Here is a 20590-nt window from a genome sequence, read left to right on the forward strand (position 1 = left end):
GGAAAACAACCTCACATGTTGCTTTTCAGTGGGAATCACCAAGAAATCTGTGATTTATTCTATGAAACCCTCAGCACTTTGGAAGCTATGGCAGGAGGATTGCCATTAGTTTAAGGCTAGCCTGGGCTACAGAGTAAGACCCAGACAAAAACAAAAGATCTAACCTTGAGAGAGCAGTGATGCACCCATTTTAGCAGTATAGTAGTGGAGGAGGGTGGTGCTGGCTCATTCAGTAGAGTTAATTTTTAAGAGATCTCGTTGTTGGGTGTTTTTTTTCTCTCTCTTTTGGGGGCCCTGCCACTCAGCTCCCAAATAAATCATACACAGAGGCTTATTCTTAATTATGAATGCCTGCCCTTCGCTTGGCTTATTTCTTGCCAGCTTTCCTTAACTTACTATCTCGTTCTCTTACTTCTGTAACTCTTCCTCTTTCTCCTCCAGGGCTTGCTGTGTAGCTGGCTCCTGGAGTCCCCCTCCTTCTCTGGCTACCTCCATTCCCAGCCAGATTTCTCCTATTTATCCTCTCTGCCTGCCAGCCCCGCCTATTTCTCCTGCCTCACTATTGGCCGTTCAGCTCTGTATTATACCATCAGGTGTTTTAGACCAAGTCACACAGCTTCACAGAGTTAAACAAATGCAACAACATAAACAAAAGTAACACACCTTAAAATAATATTCTGTGGCTGGGGATTAGCTCAGTCAGTGGTAGAGCTATTGCCTAGCAAGCGCAAGGCCCTGGGTTTGATCCTCAGCTCAAAATAATAATAATAAAATAATAATAATAATAATATACTACAAGATCACAATATGAAATGGGGGATGTATTATACTATTAGGCCATCAATTTTTTATGAAAACATGAAAGTTATAGTTTCTGTTATGTAAGTGTCTACATAAAATGCTTTCCTTGTTTATCACTTGGGACAAAATATGTCAGGAAAAGAACAATCCACTGTAGTCTTCAGTGGGCAACAGTTTTCAAATGGGAAGATTTGAGAACCTAGTAATTTGTAAGATGTTGAAATTTTAAGAATTTGAACAGAAAAGAAAAACTCTTAGTGAAATTCCAACTCAGTTGGTAGCAGACAAGTGCTCTGCCATTAAGCCACATCATGAGGTCAGTGGTTTAGCTGTGGTCCCCCTCCACCCCCCACCTTTGGTAAGCATAGTTTTGCCGTCCATGTGCAGTGCAGCTAGCCTGGGCTACTGCCACGGTATTTTAACCGTGTTGAACTTGAGTTTATCCCTTCAAAATACAGTAATTCCATGCTTTTATTGTGAAAACTTTTCTAGCAAACATACAAGTGAACAATCAAAAAAAGTGTAAACTACAAATGCTTGAATCACTTTCTCTTTGAACCTGTCTGGCAGCTAATGGGAGGTCAGTGAATGTCCACCAAATACCAGACCAGAGATGTGATTGTGGTTTCACATCAGTTGGAAGGAGACTGGCATTTCCTTCAGTGTGTTCATGATGTATGTGTAATGAAAGAGAAGCTTTTTTTTGTTTGTTTGTTTTGTTTTTTGAGCTGAGGATCGAACCCAAGGCCTTGTGCTTACTAGGCAAGCGCTCTACCACTGAGCTAAATCCCCAACCCAAGGAGCTTTTTTTTTGTTTTTGGCGTGATACTCCCACTTGGTTGTTTTGGAGGGAAGGAGTTGACAGTAGCCCCTCATTTTGTAATTGTCACCTGTAGGGATGTATGGTTGACTTGTTTATCTCCATCAGTATCTGCTATTACTTCATCCTACTCCATTTCACTCCTAAATTTATCTGTCATGGTGGGGGAGGGGGGGTGGGGAGTTGTACACTGATGTACCCATTTCCATCTTTGTCGGACTGCCGCCTGAAGTTCTTTACTGTCTGTATCATGACCGAAGGAGAAAATGTCCTCTAGCTTTGCTGTTGCCCTTTACATACCGTTTTTTCCAGTCAGGGTTTCTCTGTGTAGCCCTGTCTGTCTAGGGCTCCCTCTAGACCACGTTGGCTTTGAGCAACTTGAGAACTTAAATTTAAGGTGTGCATCCTTTCTCAGTTTGACAGGCTCACTCTCCCCCACCCCCAAAACAGCTCATTATCTCCATTAGTTCCCACTTTCATCCGATATGGTGCTTTTAAGTGTATGATATGCTCACTTCAGCGGCACGTATATTAAATGTATGATGTCTATACGTACGTGTGGAGGCCTGAGATGGTTTGTGGAGTCATTTCCATTTCTATATAGGTCTCAGGGATCTAACTTGGTTAAAAAAAAAAAAAAAAGCAAGCCTCACTGAGCCATCTTACCTTCTTTTCCCCCTTAAAAAAAGTCTCACTAAGGGCTGGAGAGGTTCAGTGGTTAAGAGCACTGCCTGCTCTTCCAAAGGTTCAACTCCCAGCAGCTACATGGTGGCTCACAACCGTCTCTAGTGTGATCTGATGCCCTCTTCTGGCATAAAGTTGTACATGCAGATAAAGCACTCATACATAAATAAATAATAAAAATCTTTTTTTAAAAAAAGTCTCACTAAGCAGCTTGGACTGGCCTAGTACTTGTTAAGATGCACCAGGACAGCTTCAAACTCGGTGATCATCCTGACTGTCTCACCATGTCTGGCTTTTTTAATTTATTGTTTAAAAGAAGGTCTCAGTCTGTAGCCATTCTCCTGCCTCAGCCTTTTGAGTTCTGGTATTACTAGAGTGTACTTCTGCTCCTGGGTCATCTCCGTTCTGCACCTTTTAGTAGGTTTGTAACTTGTCTGAGGTGTCTCCACAAAGATGCCAGTGGAGACTTATTCTTCCGGTGTGCAACTCTGTCTTTAAGCCACGAGGATAGGATGTATAAGGAATATTCTGCCCACCCTTTCTGCCCTTCCGTACCAACTCCTAGATACTTTGATGTCCTTACTATAATACTAAAAATAAAAGAAAGTCCCTCCACCGTTTCCTCTGACTCAGATCCTCACTACAAGACCCATTTCGAAATGGACTCGGCATCCATTTAACCTTGCAAAGCATAGAGTTAATCTGTGTCGACGTAGACTCAGGTTTCCATCCTTGATCGGAAGCATTCAAAACCAAGAAGATAAGTTATATTGGGGCCAGTGGGGAGTGCCAAAGGGCTCGGCTGAAAACCAGACTTGAATAGCCAGGCGGCTTGACTTGGAGGAGTCTGAGCCAGGCAGTTGCGTGCTCTTTCTGAAATACATGTCCATGCCAGCATTTTGGAACCATGGCCGGGATGAAGTGGTCGAGGGGGACCAAAGCAAGGAAACAAACAGGTCCCTCTGCTTAGTGGAGTAGTGCGGCCTGCGGCACAGGCCATCCCTAGGGGCGTGTGTGCGCGTGCGTGTGCGTCGCCCTGGTAACCCGGGAGGCGGAAAGGCGCTGAATCACCAGCGTCTGTGCAGCCGTAAGGGCAGGCAGGTGTCGTCCGCAGGTGTGCCTCTCAGGTGTCCCGACTGGACACCAGCTGCTGGGCGGTGGGGAGCACCACAGAGCCTGGAGATTGCTGGGGATGGAGGTAAGAGCCGAACTCCGCCGCCCCGGGCGTTCCTGTTTTGATTGATGGATTCTCAGCAGGGTGGAGTCAGGGAGACTTGGGTATCTAACAAACCTCAAACCCAAGAATCCTTTTCTTTAAAGTTCATTCAGTGCTGTCTTTTGCTAAATGCATTTCGTATCTGCTACGTGTAGCAATCAGAGGCTTTCAATCTGGACTCCAGGTCCCCTGATTTCTAACCAGGGTCTACCTGGGGTTCTGCGTTACCTCTGCCTAGGGATGCAGGGTGTGAATGTGTTTGTGAGGCTGGGCGGTGGGGTGTTGAGTGAAGCTCCAGTGAACCATCAGTGCCCAGCTTCAGTGTCCCCACAGCCACCTCAGGTGCAGAGCCCCACCTCCCAGCCCAGCTGGCCAAGTGTCAGCAACGGAAGACAGCAAGCAGGTAGGTGATGCCAGTGAAAAACAACCAAGAGGCGGATTTCTGAGGGTTCCTCTAGACATCTAGGAAAAGCAATCCCGGAGAGCCCCACGATTTGATGGTTTCCCTGTATGGTGGAGGTGGGAGATTTGGTGATCTTTCCAATCTTTCAAATTGCATGCCTTAGACATTAATTAGACAATTCTTCAGAATTGTTACCTTTAAATTCCGTTTAGTGCTGTTGACGTGGTCCTTGCTACCATTTGCCAAATGCATTCATCTCCTCTCCTTACTGTCGCCTAAAGCTTAATGATGTTTAAAGGCTTTCTTTCCTGCTCTTTGAATCCCCTCCAAGGAATGGCACAGATTTACCAGGAGCACAAAGCTGGAGTCGTTAGTCATCGTTCCCAACACCATTTGTTCTCATAATTGTATGGAGGGAGAAAACAGTGTGATCATATTTGTGCTCATGTTTATTGCTGGTTTTCCTGAACATTTTTGTTTGTGTGTTAAATGTTGATATTTTTTCCACCACTTGAACAGAAAAGTTGAATATTTTTAATAATGGGAAAAATTATAGATCACATTCCATAAACAACACAATAATTTCTGAAGTGGATGTGTGAATTACTTTATTCCTGAAATGCTTGGTGCCTGTGAAAATTCTTCAGTGAGACGACTAAAGTTATGCCACATGTAAATTTTTATTTTGTGCTCACGATTTTACTTATTTCTAATGCAGATGGGGCAAAGTGGAGATATCAGTTCAGTTCTAAACTTAGACCTCAGAGCAATCTAAATTCTCTACATTTTGAGAAAGATATAAAAAAACATGTAGCAGAGGTTTTTAGAACCACAGGTAACAGGAACACCCATCACATCTTTGCTGTGTAAAATGCCAAAGCAGGGCACACATTTTCTTTCAGAAAAATACAAATAATTCAACTGACACCCTCACAATTTAGAAAGCTGAAGGAGAGCACCAGTAAATTCTAAAAAGAATGCATATGTTTAAGGTTTATTTTTTCTTGGCTTAACACCACCACCAGCAGCACCCCACCACCCTACCTTACCCCCACCAGCCAAAGAGAGGATCATTTAAAAAAAAATCTGTAGAAGTAAGGCTATCTGTTTAGGGGCCTAGAGTTGCATGGCATAGATACCATGATGAGAAAGATGGCCTGCTTAGGGTTGCGGTTCAGCTGTTAGTGGCAACCTAAAATTAGGGAAACTCTAACCTCTAAAGCCTGAGTCTCCTCATCTGTAAAATACAGTAAATACTAAGACCTACTCAGTGGAATTCCTATAAGAATTAAAATAAGACTACAGAACTCCCACATGCTGAGCTGCAAGGATTGCTCAAACCTAAGTGTTGGAGGCCAGCTTGGAAACACAGAGTGATGCCATTGTTTTGTTTATTGGTTTTTAGTCAACATTTTTATTATCTCTGCCACATACGGAACTCCTGGAGCTAGGGTTCAAGGCAGTTGTGAGCTTCTGGACATAGGGGCTAGGATCCGAACTTAGAAGTCTATTTACAAAATTAATAAAATGAGATAATATGTACACAAATGCCTTTTTTAAAGACACCCCTCCCCCCCTTTGAGACAGGGTTTATCTGTGTAGCCTTGTCTATCCTGAACCTTGTTCTGTAGACCAGGCTGACCTCAAACTCAGAGATCCGCCTGCTTTGAGTGCTGGGATTAAAGGCCTGAGCCACCACATCCAGTTTAATCTCTGCATTCAGGTAGGATGATCACTCTATCAAATTCAAGGCCAGTTTGGTCTGCTTGAGACCCTGTCTCAAAAAGAAAGAAAGAACAGAGCTAAATAAAAAGTTATATTTTGAAGGATCTAAGAAATGTATGTATGTGACTGTATGTATATCACACGTGTCTGGGTACCCACAGAGGCCAGAAGAGAGTGCTTGATCCTTTGGAGTTGGACCTCCAGGAGGTTGTAAACTGCCTCTTGTGAGTGCTAGAACCAAACTTGAGTTCTCTGAAAGAGCAGCAAATCCTCTTAGCCACCTCTCCAGTCCAATAAAAGTTATTTTAGAAATAAAAAGTGTTCAGGAAAAAAATTTATTTCTTCAAAATAATGTATCACTAAAAGTAGAATTATTTTAATATGGCCAAAAGTTTTTCCTGTGTATAAAGTTAAGTTTCATTAGAAACATCAGAAAATTCACACATCTTTCCTTGTAATATCCTTATAAAAACAATAACAGATAAAATTTAAATGCATGCCAAAATTAATGCCCAGTTAATTACATTTAATACTCTAAGAAAGGAGATTTGCTTCAGCAGGCATGAAATAACTGGTGGGTTATTGTTCTATTTCCTTTAAAAATCTATTTTACAAGACAGTTAAGACTACATAGACCCTGTGTCAAAAAAAAAAAAAAATGTAACACAAATCCCATACATTAGAGCTCAGCCCTTATCATCACATTTCTTAAAATGAGTGTAAGTTCTAAATGCATTTAGGAAGGATTCAAATTTAGTGTTAAACCTGCTTAGAATGTCTTAGACTGAGGACATTTTATTTTCTGCCAATTCTCAGAAGTTGTTGACCCTTGCACTGTACTTTTTCCATCAACTTTGTTGAAGTACAGTTGACTAATAAAAATTGAGCAGAGCATGATTGATACTTGTGTCTGTAATTCCGGCACATGGAAGAGGGAGACAGGAGGATCCGAAATTCAGGGTCATCCTTGACTACCTAGTAAATTTGAAATTCATCTGGGCTGCATGAAACCTTCCTATCCAGAAGAGAAATCCACAAAACCAAAAATCAATAACAACAAACTACCCAACAACAAAACCCTACCAACCAGGACCAGGTAGATGGCTTAGTAGGTAAAGGCACCCACCTCCCACCAAACCTGCTAACCCAAGTCTGAGCCCTGGCACCCCATGGTTGAAGGAGAACTCATTCTCATTAGCTGTTCTTTGGCTTTAATACATGTGCTGCGGCATGCATAAACCCACCCACATACACACACATGCCATGCAAATAAATGAAAATGTTAAACACACACACACACACACACACACACACACACACACATTTACCATGGGTATATGATATATACATAGTGATTTCACAATCCATCTAATTAATTGATCCATCTGTAGATGTAACCATCTTGTTAAATAAGAAACACAAAGCCAAATGCAGAGTTAAAAGCCCAAGAGGTCAGAGCAGTAGCTAAGAGCTGATATTAGAAACCCTTTCTTACCCTTCGCTGCCACTGTCGTCCTTCCTCTCCAAAAGAGAACTACTTCCTCTAATCTGTCTTTTTATTGACTTTCTGTCCTGCCTTCTCATTGGTTGTAAACCCAACCACATGACCTCCTCATCACTGCCTGTCTATACAGACCTCCAGGTCCTCTATGGTTGGTATTGAGATTAAAAGCACGTGTCTCCATGCTGGATGTATCCTTGAACACACAGAGATCTATCTGCCTGTCATGTGATCTGGATTAAAGGTGTGCTCCACCACCGCCCGGCTTCTGCTATGGCTTGCTATTAGCTCTGACCCCCAGGCAACTTTATTTATTAACATACAAAATCACATTTCAGTACAAATAAAATATTACCATATCCATCACCCCATATACTTGCCTGTTTTTGTGTGTGATAAAAACAATTAAGGTTTTTTTTTCCTCTTAACAAATGTATAGGGTAGTGTAGTATTTTAAAGTATAGTCATATCATGGTTCTGTGTGGTAGATCCCAACAATTGACTCATCTTCCTACCAGTCAGCTGGCTGGGGTCCTTTTGCTCTACCTAGAAGTCATGAATAGAGCCAATATTGCTGTTCTGGTGTCAGTTGTTCTAGGTCCTCAGATGCCCAATGTTGACCCAAAGGTTTCCAATTCCAAGCCCTAAGAGCCAGGAGCCAATTGCTCCTGACTTTAGAAGCCAGAGACTTAGGATGATGGGCGATGGGTCAGAGGCTCTGACTAGGCTATTCCACTTGCAGCCTTAGCACGTGGTAATCCTTACCTTCCAGCAGCAGGTGGTGCCTGCTTACATCACAACTGCTGGGAAAGCCTTAGGGGTTGGGACCTTCAGGTCTAACAGAGTCCACCTTGACAGCTCTTGGGCCTAGATGGGGCCTTTGGACAGCAGCTACAGTTATACCTCTTGGAAGTAAAATATCCCAGATTTTCACCCCTTACTAGGCAGCTCCCTGTGATTCTTCCAGAAACTGGGTCAATAGTTTCTTACCCCTGGCTCTTCTGTTCCCAATGTTTCTGCCCCTGGCAGCTCCCTGGAACACTCTAGCAGCCTTCTTGCCACAGATGCATGCTAACAGCATCCTAGGGAGAACTGAGTACCTCCAAACTCTCTCAATCTCATAACTTATCTCTTCATTTTGTTTGCCTCTTCCAAATTCTTGTAAATTTCTGTTAGTAAGTGTATATTGAACCGTTTGTTACTTTATGGATCTCCCCCCAACTTTGTATTTCTCTGAGTTGCATTTAGGTTATTTCACCAGCTAGAACTTCCATGTTATATGGACTCAGCTTTTTGGCTGAGATCAAGTGTAGACATTGTTTCTATCCTAAAATCCAGTGACTGAAAACAAAACAAAACAAAGCAAAAACAACAACAAAAACAAATCCAGTGGCTAGGTTGCCTACTTGGTCTTTTTTTTTTTTCTTTAAACTTTTATCATTTAAAGATTTTTGCTTGTTTGTTTTCTCAAGACTAGGTTTTTCTGTGTAGCCTTGAACTCACTCTGTAGACCAGGCTAGCCTCAAACTCATAGAAATCCACTTGCCTCTGCCTCCTGGGTGCTGGGATTAAAGGGGTGCACCACCACTGCCCAGTTCCTTTAAAGACTCTTTTTAGCCAGGCAGTGGTGGTATATACCTTTGATCCAAGTACTTGGAAGGCAGAGGCAGGAGGATCTCAGTGAGTTCTAGGACAGCCAAGACTGTTACACAGAGAAACTCTATCTCCAAAAACCAAAAAAGAAAAAAGGGCTTCCTTTTTAATTTGTGTGTGTGTGTGTGTGTGTGTGTGTGTGTGTGTGTGTGTATGTGTGTCTGTGTCTGTGTCTGTGTGTGTCTATGTGTCTAGTGTGCGCGCTCTCGAATACACGCATATGTATGTGGGTGCCTATGGAGGCCAGAAGAGGATATTAGATCCCGTGAAGCAGTAGTTACATGTGGTTGTGAGGTGCCCAGAATAGATGCTGGGAATCAAACTTGAGTCCTCTGTGAGAGCAGTGAACACTCTTAACTCCTATCTCCACAACCCTGTAAAAATGCCGACTATCTGTATCTATACTGCATTTAGTGTAGAGATACTTCTAAATTAGTCCTTTACTGAGTTCCCAAAACGAAGTCCGAGTAATGAACGTACTTTGGCAGTCCGACTATTTGTTTTCAATCTTGCAGTCTGTGGGTCTTTTTTTTCCTCCCTAATTCCTAATAATAGGACTCATTCCCCCTTTTTGGCCTGCAGTGATGTTTATGAGACTTTTCACAATATTTTACAAGGTCAGTCAAAGTCTACCCACTTGCTTGCTGTATTAGTTTGCTTGATATTGCTGTGGAATAAATTATTACAAAAATAGTGACTTAAAACATCACACATTTGTTTGAATTTTGAGAGTCTCATAAATTCTATGTAGTTGTTTTTTTCTTTTTCTTTTTTTACTTTATCTTTGGAGGCCTGCCACCCAGCTTCCAAATAAATACATGGAAATTTTTTCTTACTTACAAATGCTCGGCCTTAGCTTGGCTTGTTTCTAGCCAGTTTTTCTTAACTAATTATCCCATCTACCTTTTTGCCTCTGGGCTTTTACCTTTCTCTAGTCTATATATCTTTCTTTCCTTCTTACTCTGTGGCTGGTTGTGTGGCTGGGTGGCTGGCCCCTGGCACCCTCATCTCCTTCTCCTTTTCTCGTTCCTCCTCCTTCTCCAATTTATTCCCCCTGCCCACCAGCCCCACTTATTTCTTTCTCCTGCTTAGCTATTAGATGCTCAGCTCCATACTAGACCAATCAGGTGTTTTAGATAGTTACAGTTTTACAGAGTTAAACAAATGCAACATAAAAAAAATGCAACACATCTTTGAATCATTAAATATTCCACAGCACAAATGAATGTAACAGATCTTAAACTAATTTTCCACACCAATTCTAAACTCAAATCAAGTTTCCATTGCAGTGTGCTGTGTGTCTTTTCCTGGGGAAAATAGAGAGAGCAATAGTACTCCAAAAATGCAATTCTGTTGAAGTTCAACTTAATGAACCAGTGAGTTCATTGGTATTACTTACAGGAGCAACTCTATCACCCAAAAGCCCACCCCAGCCTGGCTGACCATTCACAAAACTACAACACTGGAGTCTCTTGAGACATTTGCAGGCTGCTACACCACTGAAGAGTCTCCTTAACCATAATCTTTCATAACCTAAGGGAGGCACCTTATGAATCTTGTAAGTTTCATGGATCTGGGGAGCTTTCCTCCCCACTCCAGTAAAGGAATGTTTCAGTCTATCCACCATTACCCCTGGCTTTGCTCAGGAAGCATCACATGGGGAAGGAATGAGGGATACTTTATAAAAATCTTTAACAGAGTTTTGCAAGGGATTGTCACTGACTCCAACTGAACCCAACTGACCCAGACAACAAACAGTATTACAAAGATCAGTGTTTATCAACCAATAGCCAAATGTTGTGGTCAACATTTATGGTCCAAACTCATTTTATAACATTGCTTTCAACCTCTATTTTTGCTGTTTTCAGCAAATGATATACATGTATTACTCTGGGTCAGGAGAATAGAAGAGTATGTAATTTAAGATTACAACTATGCATTAGCTTAGGCTGTAAAAATTGATTACATGGGAAATCCATGGCAAGTAAGGTTGGTTCCCTTAAAGGCAGATTAAACATTGTTCTCTTAAAGGCAGATTAAACAAATAGGCTGAATACACAGTAAGAGAGCAGCCTTAAGTCTAAAATGACCTCAAGGCATATTATTAACACTGGCTGTGAGGTCTAGCAAAAGTTCCAATCATTTAGATCAAAAGGGCTCTTTCAATAATATTGCATTACCATACATACTTATGTTCCTAGCTGGCTACTGGCTGAGAGCAACCCTTCTTCCAGTATGGTGCCCTATATCCAAAGCCAGCAGTAAAATACCATTGTTACTTGATATTCTGGCAACTGTATCTTTGCTTGCCCGTGAACATAAAAATTTGCAGGCATTCAATATTCATATAAAAGGGTATAGTATGCCCTTACAAACTAGGCATACCCCATCACATACTTTAAACCTTCTCTAAACTATTTATAATACCCAATACAATGTAAATGCTATGTAAATAATTTGTTACACTATTTTATTTGGGAAATGATGACAAACGGTTTGTAAATGTTCAGTGTAGGTCCTTTTCTCTCCCCTCATTGTCTCCCCCCCCCCCCCTCCTTTTTTTTTTTTTTTTTTTTTTTTTGAGATAAAGTCTCGGTATATGGCTTAGGCTGGTCTTGAACTCCTGGTTACTTTTCTCCCTTGGGCTCCCAGATGCTATGCATTTACCACTATGTGTGGCTTTGTTTTCTGTTTGTTTTTGTTTTTGTGTTTGTTTTGTTTTGTTTGGCTGAGACAGATTCTCATTCTATAGCCTAGAATCACCTAAAACTAAGTGGCCCAGGTTCACTTTAAACTCACACTAACCCCCCTGCCTCAGCTTTCCAAATGCTGGAGTATAGGCATGTGCCACCACTCCTGGGCACAGTCTGTTTCCTCCCTGTGTGTTTTCAGTTCAAGGCTGGTGTGAAACCAAAGGTGAGAGAGAATACTTGAGAGGCATAGCTATCAAGGTTCTAGACTACCTTGTCCGTTAGTTTGAGATGAGGAGACATGGTGGCACATGCTTGTAATCCCAGCACTTAGAAGGTATAGACAGGATCATCCAAGTCCAAGGGCAGCCTCAGCTACATGACAAGTTCAAGACCAGCCTGAACATGAGCCCTTGTCTCGATAACCAAGCAAAAACGATATCTAGGAAGTAGCTGATGCTTAAGCCCCATGGAAGAGGACAGCAAGAGAAGTTTGGAGAGGCACAACAGGGCAAAGAGCTAAGGAAAGAACACGTTGAAGTGGGTATGAGACCGTTCAGGGCTAAAGAGCTTACTAAGCATCAATTGTTACCACCACAGCTCCCAAATGAGTCAAGTTCAACAAATTTCTCTTACCTTGAAACCTTCTCCTCATCAGACTTGCAGATCTCAAAGGCATCCTTGTACACCTGTGAGAATCCACAGTGCCTGTTAGAGCAAGCAGAGCCAGGAGCGGGTAGACGTTGGCGTGGCGTGGTACCCTATGGGAAGCTTCTTGTTCACGGCTGTGCTCATTACCATTTTAAACCCTGTCATTGATGGGTCTAGTGTGAAACCCATTATTATTATCATTTTCTTTCTTTTTTTCCTTTTTCTGTTCTTTCTTTTTTTTGGGGGGGGGGGCATTTCGAGACAGGGTTTCCCTGTGTAGCTTTGCTCCTTTCCTGGAACTCACTTGGTAGCCCAGGCTGGCCTCGAACTCACAAAGATCTACCTGCCTCGCCTTCTGAGTGCTGGGATTAAAGGCGTGCGCCATCACTGCCGGCTATTTTATTTATTTATTTTTATTTTGGAGACAGGGTTTCTCTGTGTATCCCTGGCTGTACTGTAACTCACTCTGTAGGCCAGGCTGGCTTTGAACTTGGAGATCTGCCCACCTCTGCCTCCCGTGTTCTGGGATTAAAGGCGTGTCACCATACTAGGCTGTAAGACTTATTAAGTTGTGAAATAACTGGCTTTTCCTGGATTTATTCTATCCTTGTTTTGTCTCCCTAGCTGGTTCCAGTGGCCTGAAAATTGTGTGGTTAATATCTCTAGAGTTGTTCTGGAAGGTGCAACTTGATCCATCAGTGGATGTATTACCAGAACCCACAATGTGTTAAAGATCTGTTTCTTGGACTTAACGTTTCAAATCCAAGTCCATAACCTAAACTTACATAAGAGTCTTCTACAACCAGTTGTAATATAACGAGTTACCATATTGCTCCCCAATGGACCCATTCAGTCTTGTAAGTTGATCTTCCCTTGTAATTGGACTTTTAAATGCCATTTGGCATTTCCATTATACAGAAAGGGACCCAGAAATAACATAATATTTTGTCAGTGTTTTTGGAGAGTATGTAATTCTAGTAATAAAGGGGTGGGTTCTATCTCCTCAGCAGTTCTGATTCAGGTCACCACCCCACATCATGCACAGAGCCTTAGAAATGCTTTCAGTCCACGAGCCAGTTTTGTCTCTCGTGAAATAATTCTTTAAAACACCACCAATCAGATCTGTTGCCTTATAACCCAGATGGAATTAACTCCGGGGACTGTAGCCTTCCTCTTTAAAGTCCCTGATTCCCTAGCTAAGTTAGTCCTTGACAACCACTTAGCCCTTGATTATCTCTTGGTAGAGCAAGGAGATGTTTGTGCCTTCTAGTCAGACATGCAGCACATGTCTATAACTCTGAACTTGGAAGTCTAAGGCAAGATGATTGTGAATTTTCAGCCAGTCTGGGCTACATAGAAAGTTCTAGGCCATTTCCAACATAAAAACAAAACCAACTAACACATTGTGTTGCATCGATATGAACACTATAGACCAGGTCAAATTCAATGTCAAAGAGAAGCATAAGCTGTTAGAAGGACTTCCCAAGTTCATTGACTGTACTGCAATTGGGGACGATCCCTCATGTTTAACCTGGTTTCTGTCCTTCCCCTCCAAGTAATTGTACTTATGTTAAATTTTTAACCCTGTATCTTCAATCTCTTGGTGAAGTTTGTGTCTTTCAGGACACAGAAGTCTCACGCTAAGGTAATGATGACAGTGATGATGATGATGATGATGATGATGATGATGACGACTACAATGGTGTCTCCAGGGCTCTAGTAAACTCTTCAGCCAATCAGTGAGGTATTCATGTCTGTAAGGAAAGTAAATTGCAGAAGACAGATTTCCTAAGACTAAGGAGCATAGATTGGCAAGATGACTCAGTGGATAGAACTGCTGCCCTCAAAGTCTGATGACCTGAGTTTAATCTTCAGACCCCACAGTGGAAGGAAAGAATTGGCTTCCTGAAAGTCACTTTCTGACTGAACTTGCCACCCCCTATTCTGGTTTGTTTTTTATTGCTGTGATAAAACACTGAACAAAAGCAGCTGTGGGCAAGACTTATTTTATCTTACATTTCCATGTCACAGTCTGTCAATGAAGGAATCCAGAGCAAGAACTCAAGCAGGAACCTAGAGGCAGGAACTGATGCAGAGAGCATGGAGGAGTGCTGCTTATTTGCCTGCTCTGCGGAGCCCTACCACATCAATCATTAATCAACAAAAATGCCCCAACTGGCTTGCTTACAGGCCAAGCAGTTAGAGGCATTTTCATAATTGAGGTTCCCTCTTCCTAGATGACTCTAACTTATGTCACATTGACAAAAAACTAGCTATCACTACTCCCTGCTAACAACAATAAATAAAAAATTTAAAGTTAAAAAAGATTAAAGAAGATGGAATTTCTTGTGGAGAAATAAGAAAGATTATAGGACACTTGGCCTTCCTCAAAGTGAGATACATAGTACATGTGTGCTTGCACATACACACATACATATATATGCATACATATATTTTCATATACATGTGTGTGTGTGAGAGAGAGACACACACACAGAGAAAGACAGAGACAGAGACAGAGAGAGAGAGAGAGAGAGAGAGAGAGAGAGAGAGAGAGAGAGAGAGAAGACATTTGGCTGGGGAAAGTGTGATGGTGAGAAAATTTTTTTGTAATTAAATAATTTGAAGTGGAAAGACTTATTTTTAATGCAGAACTTTTGAAGTGGGAAGATAGACCTATAGTCCAGATCTCTTGAGGCAGGTAGACACACCTTTAATCTGGGCCTCACCTTCAGTTGGTGGCCTATGTAAATGACATGGAGGAAGGTAGCTTGCTCTCTTGCCTGCTTGTTCTCTCCCTCTCTTGCTGGCAAGTCCATTCCTTCACTGGCTCTAGAGTCTACTTTGGGTTTCCAGCTTATACTAAACAGCAGTTGAGACATACAGCCTCACAGACTGGAAAACTACTGGATTCTTGGATTTTGTATTGGTAAACAGCCATTGTTGGACTAGCTGAATCAAAGCCTGTAAGCCATTCTAATAAATCCCTTTACACACACACACACACACACACACACACACACACACACACTTTAGAATTTACTGGTAAAGTATGATAATTTTGTGTTGGATCTTCCTTATAATATCTCAATGTTTTTGTCTTTTCTCTATTTTTTAAAAAAGAACTTACTTATTTGTAATTGTGAGCATGTGTAATGTGTGTGGAATGCATGTGAAGGTCAGCAGATAACTTTGTGGAGTCAGTTCTCTCCTTCCACCTTTATATAGGTCTGGGATAGAACTTGGTCCCCAGACTAATTCATGAACCGCCTTTACCCCCTGAACTATCCCCAGGCTAGTGGCTGTCAGCGATTGGACCAGCCTTACCAGTGAAGGCTGCATCCTTGTGACAGGCAGGTGCTTACTTCCCTGCAGCTAGGGGGCAGCAAGATTATGAAACACAGAACGACCCAAACTCATGCAGAAAGAACCCTTGCAAGAATCCAGATGCTCACAGTCCAGCTGACAGTCCAGAAAGGATTAGATGGCTTGCTTCCTCTCTGCAGTGGAACAAGCTTTTGGCAGCTAAAACCAAGCTCAACACAACCTCCATCTCCTCAAATACCATAAATAAAAAATAATTAATGAATAAATAAATGAAAGAAGGAAAGTAAATTCTGTTGATTAGGCCAGGGCTTTGGAAAATGTTCCTACTCATAATTTTATTTCACTTGAGAAAGGTAATGTGACTCTGGATATATAGGTCTATCAGACAGGTATAAAATGCAAATATTTGCTGATAATAAGTTATAGAGAAATGTAATCTACCAGGCATTATGGAACATACCTTTAAGATTTATTTGTTTATTAGATATACAGTACTCTGTGTAGTTAGAGTTTTCCTGCCTGGCCCAGTCAGGACAAATCTCTCTTACCCGCCAGTCACACAGCTGCTCAGACCCAACCAAGAAAGCACACAGAAACTTACATTGTTTACAAACTGTATGGCTGTGGCAGGCTTCTTGTTATCTACTTCTTCTATCTTAAATTGACCCATTTCTGTTAGTCTATACTTTGCCACATGGCTTGTGGCTTACCAGTGTCTTTACATGTTGCTTCTCATGGAGGCGGCTGGCAGTATCTCTCCAGCCTTCTACTTCCCAGAATTCTCTTCTCTCTTGTCCCGCCTATACTTCCTGCCTAGCCACTGGCCAAACAGCATTTTATTTGTACAGAGAGATATCCACAGCAACTCTGTCTGCACGTATCTCTGCAGGCCAGAAGAGGGCACCAGATCTCATTACAGATGGTTGTGAGCCACCATGTGGTTGCTGGGAATTGAACTCAGGACCTTTGGAAGAGCAAACAGTGCTCTTAACCTCTGAGCCACCTCTCCAGCCCTGGAACATACCTTTAATCCCAACCTGGCCTACATTGAGTTCCAGTCCAGCCAGGGCTATGTAGTGAGATCCTGTTTCCAAAATACCCCCCAAAATTTAATTTACAATTCTTTGGTATAAATATAATTTTACCACTAATTAAAGATGAAGGCAAATTTGCATAGTAATGAGATGGATCTGATTGTTTATTTTTACATGAAGGATTAAACTGGCTCCAGATCTGGAACTACTTGGGGGTAGGAGGTCTTGCACAAGCTATGCCTTCTGCCAAGCAAGTTTATTAGGAAAGTCGCTCACAACTCAGTCAGATTCAGGAGCTACAAGAGCAGCAGCAACGGCCCTTGCTTTGCTTTCAGTCTCTGCTCTATCTGAGGCGGCTGCAGCTACAGACAGGTGCAGGGCAAAGGTTCGACAGCTGCCAGTCAAGTGATAGAGCCATTCACTGTCACAGTGACAGCTTGGGACACTTCAAGGGAAGACAAGGTGCCGCTGAGACAGTCCAGGGGTAAAGGTGCCTCATGTGTTAGCCTGGGGACAGTTCAGGGGGTAAAGGGGCTTCATGTGTTAGCCTGGGGATAGTCCAGGGGATAAAAGTGCTTCATGTGTTAGCCTGGGGATGTTTTTCACAGCTGATAAATGTTTTGTTTTACTATTGCCAGGGCTGAAAACACTATTTACATAAATACAGAGTATAAAATGGGAGAAATACATTTAGTGTCATTTCAGAAATTCTTAGAAATTTTATCCTAATCCCCAGTCAAAATTCTTTGAATGATTTTTTAAAATGAAGTGACTTTATCAAGTCAGCAATTCAAACAATAATCTATAAAGTCAAGCATTGTAACACACTATAATACAAAGATGTATTAGTTGAGTGTGCATGTGTTGTATGTGCATGTCATTGAGTGTGCATGCATTGTAGGAGCCATATATTGATAGGTGTCTTCAATCTCTTCACCTTAATTTTTAATTAATTGAGTGTGTGTGTGTGTGTGTGTGTGTATGCCTCTGTGTGTATGTGCATGGGTACCACTGGAGGCTGGAAGATGTCATTGGATCACTTGGAGCTGGACTTACAGGCATTTTTGAGCCACCCAGTGTGGGTGCTGGGATCTGAGTTCTAGTTCTCACTTAACTACGAAGCCATCTCTCCAGCTCCCATACACCTTATTTCCCTGTGTAGGGTCTCTCACTGAACCTGGAGCTCGCTGTTTTGATTGCACAGACTGGCCGGTGAGCTCCTCCTGCCTCTTCACCCCAGTGCTGGGGTTTTAGGCATGTGCCACCATGCCTAGTTCTCCTGTGGGTTCCAGAGATCCAAACTTGTCCTCCAGCTGCACAGCAAGCACTTCCCCTGCAGAGCCATACCCCATCCTCAAAATACACTAATGTGATACTCTCATGTTGAGGAGTGACAGTAGGAGAACACTAAAAGCCTTTATTTTCTGTAACCAAACTGTTCTGCTTCTGTAAGAGCAGAGAACTTTGTACAGTGAACACACTGTAACTCATGACACACAACAGCCTCTAACCTGAGCCAAGGTATTTCAGGTAGCATCCGCTGAGGTTATGTGGTGTGATGGCAGGTGCAGTACAAAGTTGGGTGTTGTGTGTGTGCAGAATGAAGACTTCAGTGAAGCCACACAACACAACACAACACAGATAACGCTGTCAGGGCCATATTGGAATCAGGTGTTTGATTTTGAATTAATAGTCTGGTCATGAAGTGCTCAGAAACCTTTGGCTATCACCATACATTTTGTGATCATCATGTATGTGGTTGAGACCCATAGTATAGGAAGCGTGGGCTTAAGCCTCCCAGTCTGCTTTGGTGGGGCAGATGGCTCGAGGTAATAGAGCTGCTTTCGAAAACAATTGAAGAGAAAAGGAAACCACAAGTGCTGTTGTGGTCAGTCAGTGTACAGGACCAGAGCAAGCAGTGCTCTTAACCCCTGAGCCATCTCTCCAGCCCTCTTTTTTTTTTTCCTGGAGCTGAGGACCGAACTCAGGACCTTGAGCTTGCTAGGCAAGTGCTCTACCACTGAGCTAAATCCCCCACCCCACATCTCAATCTTATAGGCACATATATTTGTGGATGGTCAGGAAGATGACTTCTTCCTACACTATGTTATTCTTGCGAATTAGGCAAGCTCTCAGAGTTCAATCTTTGTTCCACATTACGATAAGATGCTTAAAAGCTTGTTCTCTGTCATTAGCCTTACTGACATGGCAATTTGGCCAGATGAAGTGTCCTTGTGGACAGACTCACAAGCAGAACTTTCAGATTTTACTCATGGAATTGCAGGTGTCTGGCCTTGTTGGATCAAAATCCTTCAGAGTTTAATAGCAACTTATATTGCCTTAAGCTTCCTCCACCAGCCCTGCCTTATTGGGACTGCAATATCTTGTAGGAGAATCCTAATTGGTATTAGTAATAAAAATCTGGAGCCAGATATTGGGGTAAATGCTGAAAGGTCAGAGCCACAGCTGCCTCTTACCTTGCCAACTCCTCAGCCTGAAAGGGGCTGAGCTCCTGTCTCCTCCTGCTTTGTATTCATCTCTCCACCAAGCCATATCACTTCCTGTCTCCACATCCCTAGCACTGGGATTAAAGGGGTGTGCCTTCCCAAGTACTGGGATCAAGGGCATGAGATCCCAAGTGCTGTGATTAAAGGTGTGAGCCTCCGTCACCTGACTCCTTTCTCTTTTAGACTGGATCAATTTCATGTAGCCCAGGGTGGCCTTGAACTCCTTATCTTCCTGCTTCCTCCTCCCAAGTACTGGGATTAAAGGTGTGTGCCACCACTGCCTGGCCTTTATGGTTAACTAGTGGCTAGCTCCACACTTTGATCTCCAGGCAAGCTTTATTTTTTATTTTTTTGTTTATTTATTTTGATACAAGGTTTCTCTGTGTAGTTTTGGTGCCTGTCCTGGATCTCACTCTGTAGAACAGGCTGACCTTGAACTCACAGAGATCCGCCTGCCTCTGCCTCCCAAGTGCTGTGGTTAAAGGCCTGTGCCACCATCACCCAGCCCAGGCAAGCTTTATTGTTAGAGCACAAACAAAACATTACCACAGTACAGTACCTCCCCACTCTGGCTAAAAGAAAGCAACTACCACTTTGTATACATGTCCACACTAGTCTTTAACACAAGATTTAAGCTCAGTTTACTAACTGTTCACCTTCAGTCCTGGATTTTATATGAATAATAGGCAATAAACCAACTAATTAATCTAACCCAGTCCAGAAGGAATTCTGGATCCCCAGAAGATGCAACCTTGACACCTCCAAGGCACTGGCTCTAGACTCAGATCACCCTTGCCAAGTCTGTTCCTGGACAGGGACACAGAACTAAATTTCCCTTTGTCCTTTCATCCAGGCCTGTGAGAAATGGGTTGACCTGGCTCCCTACAGTGTCCTGGACAGCAGCTCCGGTACATTTCTCTTGCACTATTTTCAGCTTTGAGTAATGACAACTCTGTTCTTTCTGTTTGCTGAGTCACCCTGGAATTTGATCTTAGCTCCCCACTTCCATTCTACCCATCAGCAGATCCTGTGGGGCGCCTGAACCATCTCTGCAGCCCTTAAGCTTTCTCTCTCTCTCTCTCTCTCTCTCTCTCTCTCTCTTTTTTTACAAGGTTTCTTGTAGCCTAGGCTGGTCTTGAATTTGTGATCATCCTGCTTTTGTCTCTTGACGGCTGGGATTAAACACTTCATTCTGTAAGGGAGCATATGGTAGTGATCAAATGGATGATTCCAGCATCCAGACTGTGCCTTCTGCTGTAAAAAGTTAATTGTAGATGGCCAAAAGGTTTTGATTCTAATGTATTTGAAATTTTAATGAAACAACTATTATTCACTCTGTGTCTACTATGATTTCATACAAACGCAAACACTTTACAACCCTAAATAAGCAGCAATGATAACATAATAAAGAAAAAGGAACTGAGAGGGAGGAGGAGAGGAATGGAGAGAAGGAAAGAAGAAATGAATAAAGAGAGAAAGGGAAGAGGGGAAGGGAGGGACCTGAAGTTGGGAGTCACCATGTGGGTGCTGGGAACCGAACACGGGTCCTCTGCAAGATTTGAAAGTGCTTCTAACTAC

The 20590-nt window shown here is 42.4% G+C and overlaps 1 protein-coding gene across 2 annotated transcripts in view; it reads left to right on the forward strand.

Moving 5' to 3' along the window:
• The first annotated feature begins 3349 nt into the window (after window positions 1–3349).
• Window positions 3350–20590, forward strand: part of Kiaa0319 (KIAA0319 ortholog) — a 67268-nt gene continuing 50027 nt past the window's right edge. The window contains exon 1 of one of the 2 annotated variants that reach the window (XM_036188181.1): window positions 3350–3503. The gene's annotated coding sequence lies outside the window, so the exon portion shown is untranslated. Of the gene's footprint in view, window positions 3504–3820; window positions 3925–20590 lie in introns of those variants that run through there. The other variant, XM_036188182.1, reaches the window with a different exon arrangement.

Source organism: Onychomys torridus, chromosome 5 (assembly GCF_903995425.1).
Source record: "Onychomys torridus chromosome 5, mOncTor1.1, whole genome shotgun sequence".
NCBI classification, from domain to species: Eukaryota; Metazoa; Chordata; class Mammalia; order Rodentia; family Cricetidae; genus Onychomys; species Onychomys torridus.